Raw genomic sequence first — 6,000 nt, forward strand, 5'->3', positions numbered from 1 at the left:
AAAGAATAGGAAAGCTGGAAGGCCTTCCCTTTGCTTTTTAGAAGCATGGCTTTGGAATCCCATGAATCTCAGCTGAATTCTTACCTGGCAATGATTAGTTTATTGCTCCTATCTGAGAAGCATGGCTTTGGAAGCCCATGAATCTCAGCTGAATTCTTACCTGGCAATGATTAGTTTATAACCTTGGAAAAGGCACCGAACGTAACCAAACCTTGGCTGCATGAGTAACATAAGACCACATGTATAATCAGTGGCACCAGTAAGCTTCCCACAGCTGTGGCTGTGTACAGCTAGTTCTTCCTTTGTTGAGTGAGTCCCAGTGTCAAAACTGTAACTTAGTATTCATTAAATATAAGGCACTGTAATTGACTAAATATTCACAGTATCTTGTGTGTGTGACTGCTGTTACAAAAATTGAAGGCCAGGAGAGGTGGCACATGCCTTTAAACACTGCACTTGGGAAGCAAAAGCAGGGTAAGGGTATGTTTGAGGATATCCTGGTCTACATAGTGAGTTTCAGGACAGCCAAGGCTATGTAGAGAGACACTGTCTCAAGAAACAAACAAACAAACAAAGAACCCAGTAAAGTTAAGAAATAAATCCAAAGCCACCAGGATGGGTGGGCAAGTAAGGACAATTGCAACAAAAACTGACACCCTAGAACCCACATGGTAGGAGCAGAAAAACCACTCCTGAAAATTTTCCTCTGACTGACACATGTGCTCCCACACACATGCAAATGAAAAAAAAAAAAAAATAGATACATAGAAACAATGGGCTAAAAAGACGGTTCATCAGTTAAGAGCAAGTATTGCTTTCACAGAGGCCTGGAGTTCAGTTCCCAGAACCTACCACTTGGGATTCACAAACACAGTAACTTATCTCCAGGGGCTAGATGCTTTCCTCGGCTGTCACTGAAAGCTCTACTCATGTGCACATACGCACACAGAGACACAGGCGGCATCTGGGGACAAAAGTAGTGAAGGAAGACTTGCCTAGATTGTGAAGGCCCTGGGTTCAAGGCACAGTTCCTAGTACTGCAGAAAGGAAAGAAAGGGCAGGGTTGAGAAAGGGGGAAGAAACCCTGATGAGTTCATGCGAGGCAGGATTTAAACATAGGCTGAGTTTCTATAACACCTCCATGTAATGCTGCCTAACAAAATACTGTTCTCATGAGTTTCTGTTGTCCCTCATTCCTGCCCTTCAAATAAACTCTGTTTCCTTTCTATGGCCTTTCCTCCTAACAATAAGGTCTGAACTTGATAAGTAAAATGCTAATTTCCTGCTGATAAAACTCACTTAATACAAAGTTTTTGCTGTTGCTGGGAATAAAACTCAGGACTTTGCTTAAGCCAGGCAGTTACTCTGTCACTGAACTTTGCCCCCAACCATGCTCAACTTTTTGAAGTGTGTCTAGTAACAACCTAGAACTACTTCCAGTATTGCTGAGAGTCTGTAGATGAACCTGGGGAAATCCTTCTGCAGAACCTAGATGACAAACAAACTACTCTCCTAGAGGGCTATGAATACATCAGTCCCATGGTTGTCTTCTTCTTATTATTCTTATTCTTATTCTTACTCTTATTCTTATTCTTATTCTTATTCTTTTTGGTTTTTCGAGACAGGGTTTCTCTGTGTAGTTTTTGGTGCCTGGCCTCCGTAGCCCGGGCTGGCCTCGAACTCACAGAGATCCTCCTGGCTCTGCCTCCCGAGTGCTGGTATTAAAGGCGTGTACCACCGCAGCCCATGGTCTTCTTAACACACTGTACACAGCTCAGAAAAGAAGAGGGTTGGCTTGACTTAGTCATTCACTACATCTGACCCGGTAATCTCATGCAGTGAAGTTCCTTTCTGCCTAACTGTAACTTGTGGATGACTTTTTGTGTACACTCAAGTTAGGTTCAACTATAGGTGCCATCCATTTCAAAATATCGGGAATTTAAATGGTAGTCTGTGTTTCTTTTCTGTAAATGTGATCCAGAGGCTGTCCAGGGCTGAAACTGCTACAGTGTCAGTTTTTTCTCAACTATGCAGTATGCCAATGAAATGACAGGTTTTGTGAAGGAGAAAGTTTGTTCACCAGAAAGTCAAGTGTATAGAAAGTAACAGACAGGTCTCAAATTCACCTCCCTCAGCATAGCATTTAGGGATATTTCTAGAAGAAGCCAGGCAGTCTAAGGCACAGGGCAAGGTGATTTGGGATAAGGAAAAGTAATAGGTAGACTATGTATGTATGATCAAACTCCATGGCTCTTTATGGAATGTATGCTCAAAACTAACATTAGCATCCTCTAGGGGTCACCCACCAGAAGCTGGTTCAAGAAAAAAAAGGGTTAAGTGTTTATCATTGATTTAAGTTGCTTTCATATGCTAGAAAAACAATATAAACTGTTATTATGTCCATCGGAAAGTTCATGGGAATCTATTATTTATCATGTGTCACCTTACATCCATGGGGCATAATGCCTCGGAAAACAAAAGAGGAAGGATTTATTGTGACTCGGGTTTTCATGGGTGTCGTCCACAGCTACTTGGATCTACTGCTCCTGTTCCTGGGGAGAATTCAACATGCCAAAGTGGCTCACTTCCTGCTGGGCAAGAGGCATCCAGAAACAAAATGTCATGGCCAGGATGGATACACTCTGCAAAGATGCACTCCCCCAGGGACCTGTTTCCTCCAGCTAAGCCCCACCTCCTCATAGTCCAATCTGCCATGGATTAATCCTTTGATGAAGTTACAGGGCTCATGACACAATCAAAAGCCCATCAGCTAGCATCCAGTTTTTGACATATAAGCCTTCAGAGGGCATTTTTAAATCCAAACCCATAATGGGACATGGTATCTAAAATTTGAAACAAAAAGTAACTAAAAGTACTGACACTTGCACCAGTGGCCTGAGGTGGCTACAGTGCTTCCAGCTATCTTTATAACATTCCCATCATACAAAACAAGAAGAAAGACAAGTGGGGGAAGGGCAGAGCTCTCCCCGAGGCTATTTCATAGCAATTTTATTTCCCACTTCTCTCTACCTCCTAGTAACCACAACGTTGTTTTCTGAAAATACTTAGTTGCGGGGAAACTGGAACGTGGATTGTGAAATGTGTGCTCAACTGAGAATCACGAAACTTACCCCCCAGGAAGAATAACAGATGACAAGAGAGATACATAACAAGTAATGAACTGTGTGCATAGTTCCCCCAGCTTCACTCTGTTTGATAGTAGTGTTCAAATGGTTCCTTGGATTTTTCCAATGATTAAGTTAAAATTTTTTGTTTGTTTGTTTTTGGTTTTGTTTCTGTTTTTCGAGTCAGGGTTTCTCTGTGTAACTTTGGCGTCTTTCCTGGAACTCGCTCTGTAGACCAGGCTGGCCTCGAACTCACAGAGATCTGCCTGGCTCTGCCTCCTGTGTGCTGGGATTAAAGGTGTGCGTCACCATTGCCTGGCTTAAGCTACAAATTTTAAGAACATGCATTATCTTCAAGTAACACAGTAAATTCATAGGACTGACTGCTGCATTTTAAAGGTAAGACACCTAAATGTTGTATATGCAAAGGTAAAACTAAGAGTTAAGGACATTGAATAAGGCAAAAAATTTAAATTAAATTTAAAATTAGTGGTTATTTCGGGGAAATTTACAGTGGCAAGAAAAAGACAGATGAAAGCATGTAGCCTTAGATGTCCTTTCAGTGATGTTTCTCAACTGCGGCTCTTGTCTCTTAGGCCAACGACAGCTTTTCCCAGGAACTTATTAGAGAAGCAGAGTCTCCAGACCTAGGCTAATTTACTAAATTAGAAACGATCGAGTATGGAACGAAGTATATATTTTTAGATAGAAAAATGGGTGTCTATTTTGAAGTAATTTTAGATTTACAGAAGTGTTGCAAAGATGGTACCCACAGTTCCTACACATCTCTTGCTCAGCTTCCCCTAATATTCTTGTCTTACACAACCACCCTACAATTAAAAAAACAAGGAAATTCCCTGCTGGTTGATTGACTCCAGCTATACATGAACAGAGCACTAGACCTTAGTAGCCCCCCCCCCCCAGACCTTAGCACACTGACTCCATGATGGAAGTGTCATTCAGTTGGTAAAAGTCAGCACCTATACAGAACCACTAGCCCAAATGGAAACAAAGACCTAATCTATCAACCGTCTGGAAAAGTCTCTAAATATACTAACCTTGCTTTTTAGCTTCCACAGTTCCACTTCTGGCTCACTGTTCTTGTTAACTGAAGTGTGTCAACCCAGAACATGGTTTTTTTGGGCTTACAATCTCACCCTGAGAAAAGCTCAGGTCTATACTGGGATCCTGAACCCAGTGTAGTCGCCAGCTGACTAATAAACATTTTCTATTGGCTTAAATCCATATCCAAGCAGTCTTTTCTGGTGAATACCGCACAATACACACTGCTGAGATTTCCCTAGTTTCCACACTTGTGTTCCTTTTCTGTTCCAGAATACCATGTTACATTTCAATGTCATGTTTTCTTGACTTCATCAGACCCATGACAATTTCTTCACATGTCCTTGTCTTTGAATAATGAATACAAATTATAGGAGGGCATTGTTTTCAGTAAAGCTCCTTTAGGGGACCCCAAAAATCAGACTAAAAATACCAATGGAGTCATACTCGCTTACATTCCTCATCACCAAACTGTTTGTCTTACTTTTGGAAATCAGAATTAAAACAAAATCCCTTAGTCTAGTTGAATTGACACAGTAATGGAAATTTCCTGAGCTTTCATTCTTACAGAAATGAAATCAAGCAATAGGATTTTAAGTACATTTTCTTTCCTTTTTCTTGTTTGTTTGTTTTGAGATGCAGCCCCACCCAGGCTGACCTCCTGCAAGCAATGGCCTTCCTGCCGCAGCCTCCTAAATGCTGGGATTCCAAGTATCTTCCAACCCATCATACTAATCTACCAGTTCTGTACAACTCCCGACTCCCGCCCCCATTGGTTGGTCTGAGTTCTTACTTCTACCAAGTTTTATATTACTAAACAGTGAGGAGGGTAGGTGACAATGAGTGTTTCCAAGCTAGTCAACAAGGCATATATCCCTCCCTGCCCTGAAGTATAAAACGTCAGCATCCCCAGATAGGAACATGTTTTCCTTTCCCATTCCTAAGCTGATGGCAGCACAGTATTTCCAGAAGAATGAACATGAGGAATAAGCAGACTATACCAAGCCAGGTAGATGGTTCAGTTCTTCCTGATGCAAACCAAAGAGGCGCAACTAGGAATCCCTCCTATGGGCAACACCCATCTCCCGACATTCCCAACTGAGGCTTGACCACCTCCTCAGAGAGTCTAACAGCCAGTGTTCACTTCACAATACCCCTCGCCCTCAGTTGCAACCACTGGCTTGATACCTTGCTGCTGTGATCATCACACAACAATGCAGCCTTTGGCTAGTCCTCAGTTGGCTGTATCTATCTGACTATACAGAAGCAGCCCATCACTGTTTCCCACTATGGGGTGTGGGAGAGTCCAGCATAAGCAGACAAATAAATCCAGTGTGGGTTTGACTCTAGGTCTACATGATGACAGGGTCAGTCATGGACTGTGCTGGCTATTTTTATGTCAACTTGAGACAAGCTGGAGTCACCTGAGAGGAGGGAACCTCAATTAAGAAAATGTCTGTAAGAGCAGACTATAGTCAAGGCTGTAAGGCATTTTCTTAATTACTGATTGATGTGGGAGGACCCAGCTCATTACAGGTAGGGTCACTCCTGCACTGGTGGTCCTAGATTCTATAAGAACATAGCTTGAGCAAGCCATGAGGAGCAAGCCATGAGGAGCAAGCCATGAGGAGCAAGCCATGAGGAGCAAGCCATGAGGAGCAAGCCATGAGGAGCAAGCCATGAGGAGCAAGCCATGAGGAGCAAGCCATGAGGAGCAAGCCATGAGGAGCAAGCCATGAGGAGCAAGCCATGAGGAGCAAGCCATGAGGAGCAAGCCATGAGGAGCAAGCCATGAGGAGCAAGCCATGAGGAG

The sequence above is a fragment of the Onychomys torridus genome, chromosome 2, assembly GCF_903995425.1.
Source record: "Onychomys torridus chromosome 2, mOncTor1.1, whole genome shotgun sequence".
Taxonomy (NCBI): Eukaryota; Metazoa; Chordata; class Mammalia; order Rodentia; family Cricetidae; genus Onychomys; species Onychomys torridus.